The sequence below is a fragment of the Salmo salar genome, chromosome 23, assembly GCF_965601325.2.
Source record: "Salmo salar chromosome 23, fSalSal1, whole genome shotgun sequence".
In the NCBI taxonomy this organism is placed as follows: Eukaryota; Metazoa; Chordata; class Actinopteri; order Salmoniformes; family Salmonidae; genus Salmo; species Salmo salar.
Window position 1 is genome coordinate 21,275,526 of NC_138313.1, and position 21,993 is coordinate 21,297,518.

A 21,993-nucleotide genomic window follows, 5' to 3' on the forward strand; every position below is an offset into this window, starting at 1 on the left:
GGGCACGTTGTTCACAGAGCATAATAACAAAATAACAGAATTTACAGAATCGTGGTGTTGTTGTTACTCGACTGTGTTGAGTTAATTTCCGTTAACTCTGAGTGAAAAAGACATGGGAGGGGCCTCATCGTATTTCCCTGCATGCTTTGTTGCAGGTTGCTTTTAAGAATAGTTTGTTTTAATATTTATGTTTCTGTACGCACATTGATTGATTAATTGATCTTATACTGCACAAAGATAAATAACTTTTTTCTAAACTAATCCAATCTGTAAATGGTTGGACTTATTTCACAAATTATTGAGATGGTGGTTCAAGTTTAGATGGTTTAGGTAGTCTCATTTATCAATCTTCCTTACCTTGGTAGTCATTCTAACGGCAGTTGCGGGTGTTGGAAAGGTCCAATTGTTGGCTATCCTAACTCTGCCTGAATTCCAATTGGAATTATATAACACTTTGCAAGGCAGCAGAATGTGACTGCCTGTTGTGGCCTGCAAACCAGGAGTTTAAGACCACTGTGTAACACTAAGTTGTCGAAGTATGGTATTGTCATAATTAATTACATTTTTATGATAAAATAGTAACTTTGGCACTCACTTGGTAAAGGTTACAGGACTGAAAGTCATTGAATGCAACAATCATGTCTCCATCACTAGCAAATACAGTCATTGGTGACACTGTTACCTCTATAATTCAATCGAAAGGCACCCTGGGAAAAAACATATGCAAATAAGGCTTTACACCCTACAGTGTTAAAAGAGCACTCCAAAACCAGTTAATGTAACTTCTCAGGTGTTAATTCCCTACCACTGAGAAAGTTTAACAGCATCAGCTCTAATAAAATGTTAAAATGTCCCAAACAGTCATTCTGATGTAAAATAGTATTTTGAGTGACAAAAAAATCACTGATAAGTTTTTTGGGGGATAGAATTTATTTATTTTTTCCTCTCATGGCTAACTACCAGAAAGTTTTAAAAGACAGGCTGAGTGGGCGGGGAGTTACCATTCATGAGCTCGCCTTTTCTGACAGCTCTTCGAAACACTTATGTCAAGAAACTTTGATGCAGTAGGCAGTGTTGCGGTAAAATCAAGCCAATTTGGTGATGCACAAACAACTCAAACAACATTGAAATCCCCCGTTTGGCATGTTTCTTGTGATGTGGTTCACAGCAGCACTGACGGATGTATTGACTTGACAACTGTGTCAGAGTTTTGAACGACACTTCACCCCATTTTGTTCCATGCTGGCTGAAGACCTAGCTAGCCAGTAACTAGCTAAAACAAAACACATATGAAAGGGAAAACAAGCTTACCCTATATATGAATAGGGTAAACATATTATTATATTTGCTGACACCCTACAGTCAAATTTTGGCATCAGTAGAGAAGCTATCTCAATCAAATCAAATCAAATGTATTGGTCACATACACGTTTAGCAGACGTTATTGCGGGTGTAGCGAAATACTTGTGTTTCTAGCTCCAACAGTGCAGTAATATCTAACAAGTAATATCTAACAATTTCACAACAATACACACAATACACACAAATCTAAAGTAAAGGAATGGAATTTAGAATATATAAATATTTGGACGAGTAATGTCGGTGGAGCATAGACTAAAATACAGTAGAATAGAATAGAATACATTATATACATATGAGATGAGTAATACAAAATATGTAAACATTATTAAAGTGACTAGTGTTCCATTATTAAAGTGGCCAGGGATTTCAAGTCTATTTCTATAGGGCAGCAGTCTCTACGGTGCTAGTGATGGCTATTTAACAGTCTGATGGCCTTGAGATAGAAGCTGTTTTTCAGTCTCTCAGTCCCAGCTTTGATGCACCTGTACTGACCTCACCTTCTGGATGATAGCGGAGTGAACAGGCAGTGGCTTGGGTGGTTGTTGTCCTTGATTATCTTTTTGGCCTTCCTGTGACATCGGGTGCTGTAGGTGTCCTGGAGGGCAGGTAGTTTGCCCCCGGTGATGCGTTGGGCAGACCGCACCACCCTCTGCAGAGCCCTGTCATTGCGGGAGGTGCAGTTGCCGTATCAGGCGGTGATACATCCTGACAGGGTGCTCTCAATTGTGCGTCTGTAAGAGTTTGTGAGGGTTTTAGATGCCAAGCCAAATTTCTTCAGTCTCCTGAGGTTGAAGAGGGGCTGTTGCGCCTTCTTCACCACACTGTCTGTGTTGGTGGACCATTTCAGTTTGTCAGTGATGTGTACACCGAGGAACTTGAAGCTTTCCACCTTCTCCACTGCGGTCCTGTCGATGTGGATAGGGGGGTGTTCTCTCTGCTGTTTCCTGAAGTGCACAATCAGCTCCTTTGTTTTGTTGACGTTGAGTGAGAGGTTATATTCCTGGCACCACACTCCCAGGGCCCTCACCTCCTCCCTGTAGGCTGTCTCGTCATTGTTGGTAATCAGGCCTACTACTGTTGTGTCGTCTGCAAACTTGATGATTGAGTTGGAGGCGTGCGTGGCCATGGAGTCATGGGTGAACAGGGAGTACAGGAGGAGGCTGAGCACGCACCCTTGTGGGGCCCCTGTGTTGAGGATCAGCGAAGTGGAGGTGTTGTTTCCTACCCTCACTACCTGGGGGCAGACTGTCAGGAAGTTCAGACCCAGGGCCCCGAGCTTAATGATGAGCTTGGAGGGTACTATGGTGTTGAATGCTGAGCTATTGTCAATGAACAGCATTCTTATATAGGTGTATTCCTCTTGGGAGACCAGACAGGATAGGGCAGTGTGCAGTGCGATGGCGATTTCATTGTCTGTGGATCTATTGGGGCAAATTGAAGTGGGTCTTTTGCGACTCGACTTTGTCTCTGTACTGATGTTTTGCCTGTTTGATTGCCTTATGGAGGGAATAACAACACTGTTTATATTCGGCCATATTCCCAGTCACCTTACCATGGCTAAATGCGGTGGTTCATGCTTTCAGTTTTGCGCGAATGCTGCCATCAATGTATGGTTTCTGGTTTGGGTAGGTTTTAATAGTCACAGTGGGTACAACATCTCCTGATAAACTCAGTCACTGTATCTGTGTATTCGTCAATGTCATTCTCAGAGGCTACCCGGAACATATCCCAGACCGCGTGATCAAAACACACTTGAAGTATGGATTCCGATTGGTCAGACCAGCGTTGAGTAGTCTGTAGCACAGGTACTTCCTGTTTGAGTTTCTGCCTATAGGAAGGGAGGAACAAAATGGAGTCGTGATCAGATTTTTCGAAGGGAGGGCGGGGGAGGGCTTTGTAGGCATTTTGAAATGCTGAGTAGCAGTGGTCCAATGTTTTCTCAGAGCGAGTGCTACAGTCAATGTGTTGGTAGAGGTTCGGTAGCGTTTTCCTCAGATTAGCTTTCTTAACAATAAATGCGGACTCGGGATATGTGGTGTCCAGTTTGCATACAGTCCAGTGTAGTTCTTTGAGGGCTGTCGTGATATCGGCTTGAGGGGAAATATACACGGCTGTGACTATAACCGAAGAGAATTCCCTTGAGAGGCAATGCGGTCTGCATTTGATTATGAGGGTCTGGAGTTTCTGTGTTATCACAATCACACCATGAGTAGTTAGTCATGAAACATACACTCCCGCTCTTCTTCTCAATCTTTATTCCTGTCTGCACGATGAACTGAGAACCCAACTTGCAGTATGGACTCAGACAGTATATACAGAGAATTCCATGTTTCCGTGAAGCAAGTATGTTACAATCTCTGATGTCTCTCTGGAAGGAGATCCTCACCCTGAGCTCGTCAACTTTATTATCCAGAGACTGAACATTAGCGTGTAATATACTCGGAAGCGGTGGGTGGTGTGCGCGCCTCTTGAGTCAGACTAGAAGTCCACTCCGTATACATCTTCTCCGCTGGCGGTGTTTGGGATCAGCCTCTGGAATCAGTTCGATTGCCCTGGGGGGTACGAACAAAGGATCCAATTCGGGAAAGTCATATTCCCATGTCGTAATGCTGGTATTTCCGGTGAGTTACTGTTGCTCTGATATCCAAAAGTTCCCCCCAAAAATTCTGGGCTAATAATGTAAGAAATATTCCATGCCCCTCTACAAACACGCCTTCTCCGATGTTGGTTTAAAGGTGGTACTTATTTCAATTAGGTAACAGAATATCATGTTACCATTGGTGTATTAAAATGTGAGAGTTAGGGTGACGTCACCCTATCTCCTTAATAGTCCCGCCTTCTGAATTTAAGTATTTGACATTGGGGAGGGGACCAGTAACTTTCAAACTTTATCAATGTAGAAGCAAGAGTTATGTTTCATACTTTGATCTTGTTTCATCCAAATATCATCCAATTTCATAAAAATGATGATTTGGAATGGTCATGATCTTTAATTTAAGTTGGAATTTGCAACACCCATGGTGTTAGGGACTCAACACTCTTGGGGTGTTAGTTTATCAACACTTAGTGTTAGTTTAAGACTTTGAGATGGTCACATATAATTTCTAAGAAAATGTTGCATTTAACACTATGGGTGTTAAGATTCCGATGGCAAACTTGTTGTGTACAGGATGGACAAAATCTTTCTTATTAACGGAAAAGAGACTGAGCTCCATAGTGTCTAAAATAATTGGTAATAATATTGATTGATTACAGTGAGCTGTGTTCATAAAAGTACTGTAAGCCTACATGGGGGAGCAAGACCACATAATGTTTTAATAGACATAATAGCAGTTATTCTTTAGCCAACAAGGTTCAGTTATAGTTCCTTTGATTTAATGGTAGTAGCTTTGGTCTACTCTGTTCTTATCTGTCTCAAGGATAAAGCCACTTCCTGGACATGATATGTATGACAATTGAAATTCATTACGAGGCTATAAATTCAGTCCTCCTCTATAGTAATTATACTGTGTCTGCAGTACAACAGCCGCTTAATTAGGAATCAATTTTCCCACAGGAGACAGAATGGTCTACATTAGTCAAAGCATGTATTGTATGTTATTGTGAGTGCATGGATGGATGGATGGATGGATGGATGGATGGATGGATGGGAGGGAGGGAGAGAGAGAGAGAGAGAGAGAGAGAGAGAGAGAGAGAGATGTTTGTGTTTACTGTGTATATCCACTGTATTCTTGGCTTTGTGTGTGTATGATAGATATGGAAAGTGTTTTATTTATTTCATTGATTGGTTGATTCTTGGTATGCACTATCACTGTGTGTGTGTGTGTGTGTGAGAGAGAAACGTATATGTATGTATCAAATGCTGCTCCCTTGTGTACAGTGTGACACGTGTTTAGGGCCTGTGTGTGTGTTTCTGTGTAAGAGACAGACCTGCTTTTGAGGCGTTTGATTCCAGGATGCCTCTTAGAGGAGCACAGTATCCTGTCTGGGGAAGCGTGGACTGTTTCCTGTCCCCTTCCCCTCCCTACCATCCACCTTCCCTCGCTCACTGTGGCCAGAGTTGGACCCTCCTTAGGCCCCATGTCCACGGCTGCCCCATCTGTCCTGTGCCCTCATAGACCGCCACCATCAGCTTTGAGAGAGACATCCCTCATTACACATGACACTGGGATAAAACTGAACTGTGAACCACAAACTGGGGATCAACAGTCCTGCTGAATGACTGAGGAAAGACTTGAGGATACGAAGCTGAGAGTGAGAGTATTGGGGCGGCAGCGTAGCCTAGTGGTTAGAGCGTTGGACTAGTAACCGAAAGGTTGCAAGATCAAATCCCCAAGGTACAAATCTGTCGTTCTGCCCCTGAACAACGCAGTTAACCCATTGTTCCTAGGCTGTCATCAAGAGAGGGTGGCCAGGTTCTGTGGGTACACCTCGACACCTATGTCTGCCTCGGTCAAGCACCACTTGCCTCTCTTCCAAGGCTTGTTGATGAAGGGTCCGGTCCCACCTCGGTGATCCGGTCCCACCTCGGTGATCCGGTCCTACGTGGACTTTCGAGACACGGCTAAGTATGTGCTGTGTAGCGTGCTTGAAAGTTTAGCAATTACTAACTATTCCTTCCTCCCCATGGTGGAGTTGCTGTGGTAGCTCTCTTGTTTAATATATACTGCTCAAAAAAATAAAGGGAACACTTAAACAACACATCCTAGATCTGAATGAAAGAAATAATCTTATTAAATACTTTTTTCTTTTGACAACAAAATCACACAAAAATAATCAATGGAAATCCAATTTATCAACCCAAGGAGGTCTGGTTTTGGAGTCACACTCAAAAATAAAGTGGAAGTGGAAAACCACACTACAGGCTGATCCAACTTTGATGTAATGTCCTTAAAACAAGTCAAAATGAGGCTCAGTAGTGTGTGTGGCCTCCACGTGCCTGTATGACCTCCCTACAATGCCTGGGCATGCTCCTGGACAGTCTGTGGTGCAACGTGGCGTTGGTGGATGGAGCGAGACATGATGTCCAAGATGTGCTCAATTGGATTCAGGTCTGGGGAATGGGCGGGCCAGTCCATAGCATCAACGCCTTCCTCTTGCAGGAACTGCTGACACACTCCAGCCACATGAGGTCTAGCATTGTCTTGCATTAGGAGGAACCCAGGGCCAAACGCACCAGCATATGGTCTCACAAGGGGTCTGAGGATCTCATCTCGGTACCTAATGGCAGTCAGGCTACCTCTGGCGAGCACATGGAGGGCTGTGCGGCCCCCCAAAGAAATGCCACTCCACACCATGACTGACCCACCGCCAAACCGGTCATGCTGGAGGATGTTGCAGGCAGCAGAACGTTCTCCACGGCGTCTCCAGACTCTGTCATGTCTGTCACGTGCTCAGTGTGAACCTGCTTTCATCTGTGAAGAGCACAGGGCGCCAGTGACGAATTTGCCAATCTTGGTGTTCTCTGGCAAATGCCAAACGTCCTGCACGGTGTTGGGCTGTAAGCACAACCCCCACCTGTGGACGTCGGGCCCTCATACCACCCTCATGGAGTCTGTTTCTGACCGTTTGAGCAGACACATGCACATTTGTGGCCTGCTGGAGGTCATTTTGCAGGGCTCTGGCAGTGCTTCTCCTGCTCCCCCTTGCACAAAGGCAGAGGTAGCGGTCCTGCTGCTGGGTTGTTGCCCTCCTACGGCCTCCTCCACGTCTCCTGATGTACTGGCTTGTCTCCTGGTAGCGCCTCCATGCTCTGGACACTACGCTGACAGACACGCAAACCTTCTTGCCACAGCTCGCATTGATGTGCCATCCTGGATGAGCTGCACTACCTGAGCCACTTGTGTGGGTTGTAGACTCCGTCTCATGCTACCACTAGAGTGAAAGCACCGCCAGCATTCAAAAGTGACCAAAACATCAGCCAGGAAGCATAGGAACTGAGAAGTGGTCTGTGGTCCCCACCTGCAGAACCACTCCTTTATTGGGGGTGTCTTGCTAATTGCCTATAATTTCCACCTGTTGTCTATTCCATTTGCACAACAGCATGTGACATTTATTGTCAATCAGTGTTGCGTCCTAAGTGGACAGTTTGATTTCACAGAAGTGTGATTGACTTGGAGTTACATTGTGTTGTTTAAGTGTTCCCTTTATTTTTTGAGCAGTGTACATAGTGTTAAGTCACTTGCTTATTCTAAATGGTGGTCAAAGAGGATAACTAGTTAAGAATAAAACGTCTCTTGGCTAATCTTGGCTAGCATGCTTAACTTCTGGCGAGTGAAACTTGTGGCAGGTAGCTTAGTGGTTAGAGCGTTGGACTAGTAACCGAAAGGTTGCAAGATCGAATCCCCGAGCTGACAAGGTAAAAATCTGTCGTTCTGCCCCTGAACAAGGCAGTTAACCCACTGTTCCTCATTGAAAATAAGAATTTGTTCTTAACTGACTTGCCTAGTTAAATAAAGGTTAAAAAAAGTACATTTCTTGAGATGGAGGGAGTGGAAGAAGCGGGGTTTGTGGGCACCTCCGATGAGGAAGCAGCCCCTGAGCACTTGGCTGGGGTAACCCCCGGAGCGAGGGGCATTGGCATGGGTCTGAGTTTTATTTTATTATTTATTTATTATGCTTTATTAAATCAGGGGAACCCATTGAGAGTAGGGTCTCATTACCAGTGGTGCCCTGAGAACAACAATACAAGCAATATGAGCAACACATTTAAGCATGACCACAACAAAATTACAGTAACAATATTTCAAATAAGTTTTGTTACATTCAAAAGGGAAGTAGAAGCAAATATATACAATCAATCAAACCAAGTGCAGTTTCATTGGTCACATTTTTATCAGAGCCATAAATTCACCTTTTGGGACCAAATAATAGAGTTTTAGATTGACCTGTAAGTCAATCAAGGACTGAGGAGCATAGTAACTGAAAGCAGTCTTCCCTAACTCAGAGGAGACATGTAGAACCTCTGGTTGGTACTAGTCTTGAGAGCGAGTCTTATAGTTACTAGTGAGGTGAAGTAGTATGGGAGTTTCTGAAGAAGTGGTTTATTTACGAATAATAGCCAATGTTGGGCACTTCTGGTAGTCAGAGACAATGATGCGTACGGAAATTATCACCAGGGATATAACAAGGCTGAGGGGTAGAATGAATCTAGAGGTTTTAACACATACTGTAGGCTGCCGCGTGCATGTAGATCAACTATCCATAGTCAATTACTGGGTGGAGTGTTGCTTAAACCATCTTTCTTTTATTTTCAAAAGTGATTTATTTCTATACATTTCTATACATGAAAACAATCTTTACTCACAACTTTTTATTCAGCTTATCAGTGTGTGTTTTAAAGGACAGCTTATTGTCAATCCAAATACCTAGATACTTACAGTACAATGAGGGACTTGCTCAATTTGGTCTCCTCTCATGGTACAGATACGCAGGTATTTGGGATACATTTTACGAGACCTGGAGAAAAACATAAACGTGGTTTTATCAACATTTAGCACTGATTTAAGATCGATGAGTGATTCTTGAATTTAATCAAAGCCAAGCTGAAGGTTGTGAATGGCCTACTGCACTGAAGGGGCACGGGAATAAATAACTATCATCCACATAGAGATGTAAGCCCCAGTTATTATTATTCAGGGTAGACCAACATTATTCATGAAAATAGTGAACTGTAAAGGGCCTCGTATTGAGTCTCGTGGGACTCCTTTGGTTATGTTAAGAAAATTAGACTGAACTGCATCAGCAGATATACAGTGGGGGGAAAAGTATTTGATCCCCTGCTGATTTTGTACGTTTGCCCACTGACAAAGAAAGGATCAGTCTATAATTTTAATGGTAGGTTTATTTGAACAGTGAGAGACAGAATAACAACAAAAATATCCAGAAAAATATCCATGTCAGAAATTGTATAAATTGATTTGCATTTTAATGAGGGAAATAAGTATTTGACCCGCTCTCAATCAGAAGGATTTCTGGCTCCCAGGTGTCTTTTATACAGCTAACAAGCTGAGATTAGGAGCACGCTCTTAAAGGGAGTGCTCCTAACCACAGCTTGTTACCTGTAAAAAAGACACCTGTCCACAGAAGCAATCAATCAATCAGATTCCAAACTCTCCACCATGGCCAAGACCAAAGAGCTCTCCAAGGATGTCAGGGACAAGATTGTAGACCTACACAAGGCTGGAATATGCTACAAGACCATCGCCAAGCAGCTTGGTGAGAAGGTGACAACATTTGGTGCGATTATTCGCAAATGGAAGGAACACAAAAGAACTGTCAATATCCCTCGGCCTGGGGCTCCATGCAAGATCTCACCTCGTGGAGTTGCAATGATCATGAGAACGGTGAGGAATCAGCCCAGAACTACACGGGAGGATCTTGTCAATGATCTCAAGGCAGCTGGGACCATAGTCACCAAGAAAACAATTGGTAACACACTACGCCATGAAGGACTGAAATCCTGCAGCGCCCGCAAGGTCCCCCTGCTCAAGAATACATATACATGCCCGTCTGAAGTTTTCTAATGAACATCTGAATGACTCAGAGGACAACTGGTGAAATCAGCAGGGGATCAAATACTTTTTTCCCCCACTGTACTTTGACTTCTGTCTTGCACATACTTTTTAAACCAGCTGCAGTGCTGTTTCCTGTTTAGTGCGTTAACTATGTAATTTATGACTAAAGAAGCAGCCGAGATGGTGCTGTGTCCTGGCCTAAAGCCTGACTGGTGAGCATTTAGAATACATTTTCTATCTCAAAAGGACCTCAGCTGAGAATTTACCAAGAGTTCTAATATTTTCGCTAAACGTGACGATATGACCAGTGTGTGACCAGTGAGGGACCAGTATGCCCCTCCGCAAAAACATTACTGTGACAACAGTGCCCCCACGTTTGGTTACGGTCCAAGCAGGGTACTACATCAGCCATTGCCAGAGCCCGTAAAGGGGCTTCATGCAGGCTATACAATCTCACAGAAGCACAACGTATGTTGGAAGCTTGTCCATGTTTAATGCTCCCCCCTCCATTACTCTGCGTTCCACGGTGTTCACGGGTTCAAGGGGTAAATCAATCTCACCAGGGTGAGCGTAATTAGTTGGGTTTCTGTCCACAAGGGGACACTCCTCTGTCTCTCGCTCAACGCTTTTCATTCCTGGGAATTAGATTCAATTATGAATCCCCCCTGTCTGTTACCACAGAAGTGGTCAGTTTTTCAGAACTGCCTGTCCCATGCCCAGCTAGGTTACAAGGCGTCTTGTTGCCAGTACCCATGACTGGTCGGTAGGGTAACCTACATGATAATGTTTTTTTCCCTGTGTCTATTTTATATGGGTGCGGTCCAAAGCTGGGTGCCAGCCGGTTACCGGAATGCATCTTACTGCCTAAACCGAGTGAGGCTCTTTGTGACAACAGTACCCCCAAGTGGCACTGCCAATTGACGTACACCACTGATCGCCGGAGCCTGTGTAACCGGAGTGGGCCGGGCTTTAGGCAAACCTTGGCAGAGAAACACTGGTTTTTCAAGTTTTTCGAGTTACACAGTGTTCACGGGTGTCTCCCGCATGTGAGTTAAATGAAAAGTGTCCCTTCTCCACGTTCAGACACACAGTTGTCAAGAGTGGTGGAAATGGAAGAGGAATCTCTCACAGTCCACAAGATGGCGTCCCGGCCCTTCAGATGGCACTTCATGGCTGTCTGCTCCGAAAATGAGCATGGCCCTGGTTCATGCGAACAGTGACAACAGGGTAGAGGCTACTATTTGTTGTGTGTCACCCATGCTTCTGCAGCATCATCATGTTGACTGTTCCTGAGGCTTCAGCACCTGTTTTGTCTCCAGAAGCAGGCAATCCAAGTGCTCCTAAGTTGAAGATCCGGGACAGCTGGTACAGCCGGTATTTCCTGCTTACGAAAATGGACGGGACTTTGCGTCCCATTCTAGACCTACGTGCCTTCCGCAAGCATCTCAGAGTCTACAAACTCAAAATTCTCACGAGCTGTCAGCCGATTGGCTGGTGGCGACGGAGTCGAAGGGGCAAGCAGTGTTACACACAACCATGCTACTGTCCCATATTCTGTCTCTAGGCTTCAAAAGAAACCAGAAAAAGAGCTGTCTGACTCCATCTCAGCGCATTCTGTTTCTGGGTCTCAATCTAGACTCACTAGCATACCACGGTTATCTATCCTCACGAAGGGTGTCCGGGTTCCTGCTCTGCTAAGCCAAATTTTGGTTGGGTCACACACTGCGTTTACGCCAGTGCCTACGCCTACTGGGGATGGCAGCTTCTGTGAGGGAAATCATTCCCATGGGGCTATTGTTGATATAACCCTTCCAGCGCTGAGTGTTAGCCACTCTCTTGGATGCATCTCACAGCCTAAGCCGGTCACTTAGGGTGTCCCTGTCAGGCCTATGGCCATAGCCCATTGGTGGGACCCTATTCTATTGTCAGGGGGTTCCCATGAGCTGAGTTGTATTCCACAAGGATATCACAACAGACGCATCCCCTTGAGGGTGGGGTGCAACTCGATTGGGGGTTATGGACACTGGTGCGGAGTGCACTGCATATCAATTACCCGGAGCTCCTAACAGTGTTTCTGGCGCTCAGGTGCTTCCTGCTTTTTTCATGTCGGTTTGTGCTGGGCAGAACCGACAATATGTCAGTGGTGGTGTTCATCAACAGACCTAACCTTGGCTCGCTCCCCATTTCTGGGGAGCAGTGAGAACATGCTCTCCCTTTGGGCGACGCATTTCCCCGGTTGCCTAAACTCTGGTGCAGATCTTTTATCCAGGTGGGGCCCTCTCTTTCAGGAGTGGAGTCTACACCCCGGGGTGGACTCCCTGATATGGGAAATGTTCAGCGACGTAGATCTTTACGCATCGTGAGAAAACGTGCAGTGTCGCCTATTTTTCTCAATAAGGGACCCGAGTGCCCTGTTGGGAATGAGCACTCTGGCGCATAAGTGGCCTCGGACCCTCCTTTCTGCATTTCCAGTTGGTAGAGCATGGTGTGTGCAACGCCAGCGTTGTGGGTTCGATTCCCACGGGGGCCAGACGCTCTGGATAAGAGCGTCTGCTAAATGACTAAAATGTAAATGTTCTGATTCAGCCCACTTTGGAGAGGGTGCGCCGGGAGGATTGATTATTGTGGCTCCCCGTGGCCTAGGCAGCCTTGGCTTGTGGAGATCGCAACTCCCCTTGATGAACATCACCAAGCGCATGGTCAGGTTTGGCACGTGAGGCCTGAGATTTGGTTCCTATGGGCCTGGCCCTTGAGAGGGCCAATCTGATGGCTAGAGGTTTACCTCTGAATGTTATTGCTACCATTCAGTCCGCAAGGGCGCCCTCCATGAGAGGGATGTATGCGTATAAGTTGCAAGCGTTTGAGCACTTGTGCCAAGTTTGGGAATCACTGACCTAGGGCATGTAGTTTCACCATGAAAATTAAAGTGCTGTCCTGTTTGTCTTGGGGTAAAAACACGCTCAGGAGGCTTTGGCTCGGACCAGTTCGTGTGACCATTAGATCCAGCTGGGCTCAACTTCCATTGTGCGTCGGGCTGACTTTGTGAGAAAGATTGGGGCTTCTGGCAAAGGGTCTTCCAGTGAAGCGACCTCGGGAATGGGGTTGTCTGGTGCCGGGTGAGAGCAGCAGCGGTGGTTGAAGTTTATAGGGCTGTCATCCCAGCCAAGTGAGGCTCATTCCGGTTTCTCTGGCGGTGTACAGGGTCCGGATTCCGGGGATGATATGCTGTCCGTGGTTGGCTCTGGAAGGTTTTCATAGTGTGACTGACACCCCTATCAACAGACACCCTGACATCAGTCTGGGGCAGTCTAAACCCCCGGCTGTGGATTCGATGGGGAGAGGAGAGTGAACCATTGGTGGTTAATGCACCTTTGATGGAGAGGTGTCGTAGGGATGGCCGATCACCTGGGGATGGATTGGACATCTTTACCTCCCGCATTGGAGTTCCTCTAGGTTTGGGGAAGGTACTGTATTTACCTCCTGTAATTGCAGCAGTGAAGCGTTGCTTACCCTTCTTTAAATGCGACCTGGTCGAAAGGAAAACGGGGTGAAAGCTGTGCGGGGGAAGTAGCAGACCTCGCAACCCTAGCTGGAGGCCAGGGGAGGTGGCATGTTCTTGGGGCCCTCCTCCCCAAGCATTTACTATGGTAACAGTGCTCCCAAGTGGCTCGGTCAATGGGGGCAAGTTACTGGTTGCCGAAGTCCCCAAACCCAGGGTGAGTCTGGTATCAGAACGGTAGTACCATGAAAGCACATTGTTTCTACCCGAGGTTCCTCAATGTTCAGATGTACAGAGTGGTTGGTACAGCCAGTACTTCTTAGTTCCCAAGATCGATGGAACGTTGCATCCTGGACTTGTTTTAAACAAGCACCTCAAGGTTTGCAATTTCAAAATCCTCACACTTCGCCAGCTATTGCAGTCGGTGCGTCCCAGTGATTAGTTCACATCCATAGGTCTGAAGGATGAGTATTTTCATGTGGCTATACATCCTCCCCACAGAAAGTTTATGTAGTTTCATTTCGAGGGTGTGGCCTACAAGTTTCTGGTCCTGACTTTCGGGCTATTGTCACAACTTCCGCCGAAGTTGGTTCCTCTCCTTGTTCGGGCGGCGTTCGGCGGTCTGCGTTGCCGGTCTTCTAGCCATCATCGATCCACTTTTCATTTTCCATTTGTTTTGTCTTGTCTTCCCACACACCTGGTTTCAATTCCATCGTTACATGTTGTGTATTTAACCCTCTGTTCCCCCCATGTCCTTGTCCGGAATTGTTTATTGTAAGTGCTTGTACACGTTATGTCTGGTGTGCGACTGGTTTTGTACCCATTGATATATTGTTCTGTTTTCTGGTGGGTTTTATTATTAAACTGCGCCGTTGTAAACACAGTTTTTGCTCTCCTGCGCCTGACTTCTCTGCCGCCAGTGCGCACTCCTTACAGAATTCCGGACCAAACTATATGGAGCTGGGAGGGGCGGTGTGCAGGGTGACCGGAGGGGGTTCCAGCTCGTGCACCATCTGTGGCCGCAGAGGTCACACTGCCGGTCGGTGCCGTGTTGGTTCCTCTGGGTATCGAGGCAGCAGGCAGGGCGCTCTGGCGTCACCCCAGGTGAGCAGGCACCATTCTCACCCAGAGCCATCTGTTGCACATATGTTTTTGGATGTCACTTTTACTGAGTTTTCCCCGCATTTCCAGCATAAGGCGCTCGTCGATTCAGGCGCGGCTGGGAATTTTATAGATAGATCGTTCGCTCATAGTTTAGGGATCCCCATTGTTCCCGTGGCTGTACCCTTCCCCGTTCACGCCTTAGATAGTCGACCATTAGGGTCAGGGTTGATTAGGGAGGCCACCGCTCCTCTGGGCATGGTGACGCAGGGGGGTCACAAGGAGATAATTCGTTTCTTCCTTATTGACTCTCCTGTGTTTCCCGTGGTGCTAGGCCTACCCTGGTTAGCTTGTCATGACTCCACTGTTTCCTGGCAACAGAGGGCTCTCACGGGGTGGTCGCGAGAGTGCTCGGGGAGGTGTTTAGGGGTTTCCGTTGGTGCGACTACGGTGGAAAGTCCAGACCAGGTCTCCACCATGCGCATTCCCCCTGAATATGCCGATTTGGCTCTCGCCTTCTCCAAAAAGAAGGCGACTCAATTACCACCTCATCGACGGGGCGATTGTGTGATAAATCTCCTGGTAGACGCTGCACTTCCCAGGAGTCACGTGTATCCCCTCTCACAGGTGGAGATGGAGGCTATGGAGACATATGTCTCCGAATCCCTGCGTCAGGGGTACATTCGGTCCTCCACTTCACCCGCCTCCTCGAGTTTCTTTTTTGTGAAGAAGAAGGAGGGAGGTCTGCGCCCGTGTATTGACTATTGAGGTCTGAACCAGATCACTGTGCGGTATAGTTACCCGCTACCGCTCATAGCCACAGTGATTGAGTCAATGCACGGGGCGTGCTTCTTCACCAAACTAGATCTCAGGAGCGCTTACAACCTGGTGCGTATCCGGGAGGGAGACGAGTGGAAGACGGCTTTCAGTACCACCTCAGGGCACTATGAGTACCTCGTCATGCCGTACGGGTTGATGAATGCGCCCTCAGTCTTCCAAGCCTTTGTAGACGAGATTTTCAGGGACCTGCATGGGCAGGGTGTAGTGGTGTATATTGATGACATTCTGATATACTCCGCTACACGCGCCAAGCATGTCTCCCTGGTGCGCAGGGTGCTTGTTTGCCTGTACGTCAAGGCTGAGAAATGCCTGTTCTTCCAGCAGTCCATCTCCTTCCTAGGGTACCGCATTTCCACCTCAGGGGTGGAGATGGAGAGTGACCGCATTTCAGCCGTGCGTAATTGGCCGACTCCCACCATGGTAAAGGAGGTGCAGTGGTTCTTAGGGTTTGCCAACTACTACCGGAGGTTTATCCGGGGTTTTGGTCAGGTAGCGGCTCCCATTACCTCACTGCTGAAGGGGGGCCCGGTATGTTTGCAGTGGTTGGCTGAGGCGGACAGGGCTTTTGGTCACCTGAGAGCTCTGTTTACCTCGGCTCCCGTGCTGGCCCATCCAGATCCCTCTTTGGCGTTCTCATCTGGACTGACCACCACAATCTGGAGTACATCCGGGCAGCGAGGAGACTGAACCCTCGGCAGGCAAGGTGGGCCATGTTTTTCACCCGTTTTGTGTTCACCCTTTCCTACAGACCAGGCTCCCAGAACGTGAAGGCAGACGCATTGTCCCGGCTGTATGACACAGAGGAGCGGCCCATGGATCCCACTCCCATACTCCTGGCCTCCTGCCTGGTGGCGCCGGTAGTGTGGGAGCTGGACGCGGACATAGAGCAGGCGTTATGTGCAGAGCCCGCTCCCGTCTGTATGTCCCGTCTGCTGTTCGTGACCGGTTGATCTATTGGGCCCACACGTCACCCTCCTCTTTTTATCCTGGGATCGGTTGGACAGTGCGCTGTTTGAGCGGGAGGTACTGGTGGCCTACCTTGGCAAAGGACATGAGGGTTTATGTTTCCTCCTGCTCGGTGTGCGCCCAGTGTAAGGCTCCTAGGCACCTGCCCAGAGGGAAGTTACACCCCTTACCCATTCCATTCCATTTCATTTTCCATTTGTTTCGTCTTGTCTTCCCACACACCTGGTTTCAATTCCACCATTACATGTTGTGTAATTAACCCTCTGTTCCCCCCATGTCCTTGTCCGGAATTGTTTATTGTAAGTGCTTGTGCACGTTATGTCTGGTGTGCGACGGGTTTTGTACGCATTGATATATTGTTCTGTTTTCTGGTGGGTTTTATTATTAAACTGCGCCGTTGTAAACACATTTTTTGCTGTCCTGCGCCTGGCTTCTCCACCGCCAGTACGCACCCCTTACAGCTATCCCTATTGCCCTGCACCTTTTCTATTGTGGTGGAGGTGGCTTTGGAACCTGTGCAGTGCCAGTGAATCAGAGTATTGGCCTATCTGGACGATTGGCTGGTCTTAGCGTAGTCGAGGGAACAGTTGGAGCTCCACACTGCCATGCTGGTTTCCCATATTCAGTCTCTGGGGTTTATAGTGAAAAGTTGTTTGACTCTGGCTCAGCGCATGAAGTATCTGGGTCTCATTCTGAATCATGCATTTTTGTCTCAACAGAGGAGGGTCGCATTCTTACTCTGTCTTGCACGGTTCCTCTTTGATAGCTGTGGTGCATCTGGGACTTCTGTTGATGCTTCTGTTGGCTGATTGCTACACGTCCGGACATATCTTGCCACTGCCATTGGTTGCTTAAGGTATCCCCATCATGCCTAAGGGCATTGACTCACTGGAGGAACCCGTGACTGTGCTATTGCATGGAGTTGTTATGGGCCCGGTAATATCCCGCAGGTGATCACGACAGTCACATCCTTACTGGGATGGGAACGTCTGTGTGTTGGCTACTCAGAAAGAGGGATTTGGTCAACAGCACAAAGGGCGCTGCATATCAATTACTTAGAGCTACTGACTGTTTTACTGGTGCTGAGGTGTTTCTTTCCAATGTTGAAGTGCCAGCATGTGTTGGTAATGTCCGACCACAGCACGGTGGTGGCGTATATCAACAGGCAGGGATCTGGGTGCTCCGTTGTGAATGGATGCTTGGCATATTAGTGGCCTCGCACCCTACTCTGTGCGTTTCCTCCTGTGGACCTGATACAGGCCACTGTGGAGAGGGTCTGTCAGGAGGGTCTGTTGTTGATTCTGGTGGTTCCCCGTTGGCATAGACAACCCTGGTTCCCGGAGATTATCTGCCGGTTGGGCGGGGATCCGTGCAGGGTTCTGTGATGTCGGGATCTATTGTCTCAGGCGCTCGGGAGAGTTTGGCACCAACGACTGCAGATATGGGATCTGAGGGTTTGGCCCCTGAAGGTTTGAATATGACGGCTAGGGGTTTACCCTCAAACGTGATTATGACTATACAGTTGGAGTGGGCCTCCTTGTTTGGTACCCTCTGAGCCGGCTTGGGGCGTGATTGTATGTCCCCATAGTATGTTATACCAAGTGACCGACTTAAAGGGAACGTACAGTTATGAATATAACTATTTTGGCCCCGCACCATCAGGGGATTTGGGCTCGCTGAAGAGCAGTACTGAATTGAGGAAATGGATGCCATCCCCGGTACTATAGCCAAGAGTACGGGTCTTCTGAGAGCGGGCTCGGCACCCATTGGCCCGTTGAGTATGATTTATGTTTTCTTCAGGTGAATATGATTGGTCGTTGACTCTCTCTACTATGATATACCTATTATGTTCATAACGGTATGATTTCATTGGCCTTGTCAGGCGTGATTGTATATCCTTCAACTGAAGTCGCAAGAGTGCAACTCCCCATAATATGTTGTACCTCATTTCCCTCCTTAAGGGAACAGTAGTTCTAGTCATAACATTATGTTCTACTGTACCACTCTCAGCACAGCCAGTATCGGTTATTTTGTAGTACTCCACATAACCTGTATGAGTGTTGAGAGTTTCTACTCCTCTCTTTGTTTCCTTCTCCAGTGGCTGTCTGTTGAGAGAACAGAAACGGAGTCCCACCTCTGTCTGACTTTGGCAGGGGTGACATATGGGTGGGTAAATCAAGGTGCACATTTAGAACAAGGGCAGTGGTCTTTGTTTTAACTACTGCAAAACCTTGCACAAATCTCCAGCAGGAATCACAACCCTGGCTTTTCCCCACTGTGAGATATGTGCTCCCCATCCAGCAACAGCCAAATACCTCATAAACATAGAGGATCATTATCTTCTGGTAGAACATTTCTCTCTCCCTCAAGAGCCCCTGCCTCTCTCTCTTTCACCATCCTTTCTTCTTTCAGTCTCTCTTGCTCTCTCATTCTCTTTGTTGAGTAGAGAACAATTAGAACATTGTATTGTGAATCTAACAACACAAGAAGAAAAAAAGAAAAGTTCCTGTTCTAAGTGCCCTGTCGGGATTGGAGTGCCCGCCAGGAAGTGTTGGCTAGGAGGAGGGCAGGCGGTTCAGGTGGCAGTCCCAGCAGAAGTGACCGGGACAGGAAACATGTGGAGATGGGAGACCTACATTCTGACATCCAACCCCCCCCCACATCCACCCCCAACAGCAAACAGCAGAGGGGCCCACATCCCACCATCCCATCAGCATTATCAGCTAAAATAACAAAACAACGTTTCAAATAACAATTTGTCCATGAATGACAGAAGCTCCAACTGCAAAATCATCAGGAATCATTTAAGATTATCAAAAATCATCCTCTTAAACATGCGGCACATCTAAGTTATGTGGCACATGACCACACTACCGATGTTTCCTTGATTAGTCATGTCCTTCTTCATAGCCTACTCTGAGCCAGACCATAGTGACTGCTTTTGAGGCAACATGGCTACTCAATAAGAAGCCTAGAATATCAGCATACTCTCCTCATTATTCTGTGGTATCTGCTTCCCATGTCTTCTCCCAAGTTTTTTTTATTGAATCATGTTACTCACCAATCAAATACACTTTGATTCTTGTAGGCTATTTCCCCTTCAGTATATTGAGTAGATTTAAAATGTATCTACTCCTAATAGCTAAATTCAATAGATAAGCAAACATTTTAATGGGGAAAATACTGTAAGTGTAGGAAGTGTGTTTGTGAGGTGAGCACGAAAATGATATTGTGAAGTGAGATTGTGAAATACTACAGGCATATATATATATATATGACACGACATAGGCCAATATTGCTGGAGTGGAGTGATGGCGCCTGAGTAGCTGTGTGGAAATGTTGCAACCCAATCTCACACTCAATTCGTGTGCAAATATGTACAAAAAGTATTTCAGCAGATTTCGTGCTTTGTTGTGTGGCTTAATTCATGTGAAAAGACACAATATTTTGTGCGACTTAACTTGTAGGAAAAGACACATTATTTTGCGACTTCATTCATAGCAAAAAACATTGTTTGGGGGCACACTTTGTGAACAATCTGAAAGTTATTAGAGAAATGCATGATGGGCAATGGTGAGCAACACAGTGTGTCCCACATTTATTTATATATATATATAAAAACGTGTTAACAATCCAATATTGTTAATCAAACAGGTTGTCACTGAAATAATGATAATATAATAGTAGCCTTACATAGTTTTTTTTATTTTATTAATGCCTTTTTTTAATCAATGCCAATACTGTTTTTTAATGCTTGTTTTCACTTAATACTTTGGTATAATGGTGCACTTGTAGTCAAAACAGACCTTTTTTTCATGTAGGCAACTGTAGGCCTACACAATTTTCTTCATAAAACATTTCATATTCCGTGGATGCATTTAATACAAGGCTTCACTTTTTCATGTACATTACACCATTTCTTTCATCATGCATTTTATACAAGGCTATATCAAATTCTATGAGGGTTGCCAGATTGGAGAAAAATACAGATTGTTATTTTATTTTTTGGTATCATTTAAGGTGTTTGATTGGGAAAAGGGGATAAATTTTTATGATGTGAAATTATAATACACACCATAATACACACTGACGCACACAAACACTTACACAAATACACACACTCTGTTTGTACTCATATTATAGCCAACTCTTGACTTGACTTAATTCATTTAAATGACCTGCATATCTGCAGTTATACAAAAATTCTAATGCAATATATCGATTTACAAATCAAATTACAAATCAAAAGGTATTTGTTTGTGGATAGTGAATTGCATTTGTGGACAGTGGAAAGACTTATGGAAAGTGATCTACATTTGTGGGAAGTGATTAACATTTGTGGATTGGTGATTTACATTTGTGGAAAGTGATTTACATTTGTGGAATGGGATTTACATTTGTGGAAAGGGATTTACATTTGTGGAAAGTGATTTGACATTTGTGGGTTGGTGATTTACATTTGTGAATACATTTGGCATGATATTGATCCCATATATAAGCTTCAGTAACAAAAAAACACCATGGATGTAATAATACTTTAAACAGGTAGTTTGTAAATGTCTAGAATGTGTTTGTTTTGGGTCCACACTGGTAAGTTTGGACCCAAAACTTAACAAGTTAAGTTAACAAGTTAAGTTAACACAGAGGAATCTGTTCTGAAACACTGGTCAGGGCATAGCACGTTCAAATCAAATCAAATCACATTTTATTTGTCACATGTGCCTAATATAACAGGTGTAGACCTTACCATGAAATGCTTACTTACAAGTCTATAACCAACAATGCAGTTCAAGAAACAGAGTTAAGAAAATATTTAGTTAATAAGCTAAATTAAAAAAAATATACATATAAAAAGTAACACAAGAAAATTACATAGCAATAACGTGGCTATATACAGGGGCTACCGGTACCGAGTCAATGTGTGGGGGATACAGGTCAGTCGAGGTCATTTGTAAAGTGACTATGCATAGATAATAAACAGCGAGTAGCAGCAGTGTAAAAACAGGGGGGGGAGGGGTCAATGTAAATAGTCCAGGTGGCCATTTGATTAATTGTTCAGCAGTCTTATGGCTTGGGGGTAGAAGCTGTTAAGGAGCCTTTTGGTCCTAGACTTGGCGCTCCGGTACCGCTTGCCGTGCGGTAGCAGAGAGAACAGTCTATGACTTGGGTAACTGGAGTCTTGACCATTTTTTTGGGCCTTCCTCCGACACCGCCTGATATATAGGTCCTGGATGACAGGAAGCTTCAAGCAACTTTGATGTGAGGCTTGATCACACATGTAGTGACTACTTCTATCTGTCACGCCCATTGTTGCTTATCCATTGTTCACTAGATACATCAATGTAATTACACCCAACACAATGTTGAAAAACAGAATGCTTCCCACCACTAGATCACATAACTACACGTGAGCTGGACATGATCACAATGCTGCCACCAATGTAGCGGAAGAAAGTGAAAGCTGCAACAGGGTCTAATCAGGGCTCATTTGTGGCAAAGTGAGCTCTAACAGCCATTGCTATGAAAGCCTAATAGGCCTCTGGGCAGTGGCAGTAGGCCTACAATGCTGGCATATGCCTTGTTACAATAGCGTAAGTATATAACATGATTAACACAACCGTAATAATCATAATGAAATGGCCTTGGAAGTGCCATAAGTCAACATAATTCATTATTTTACATTAACCTGTTTAACTGCATTGATATGAC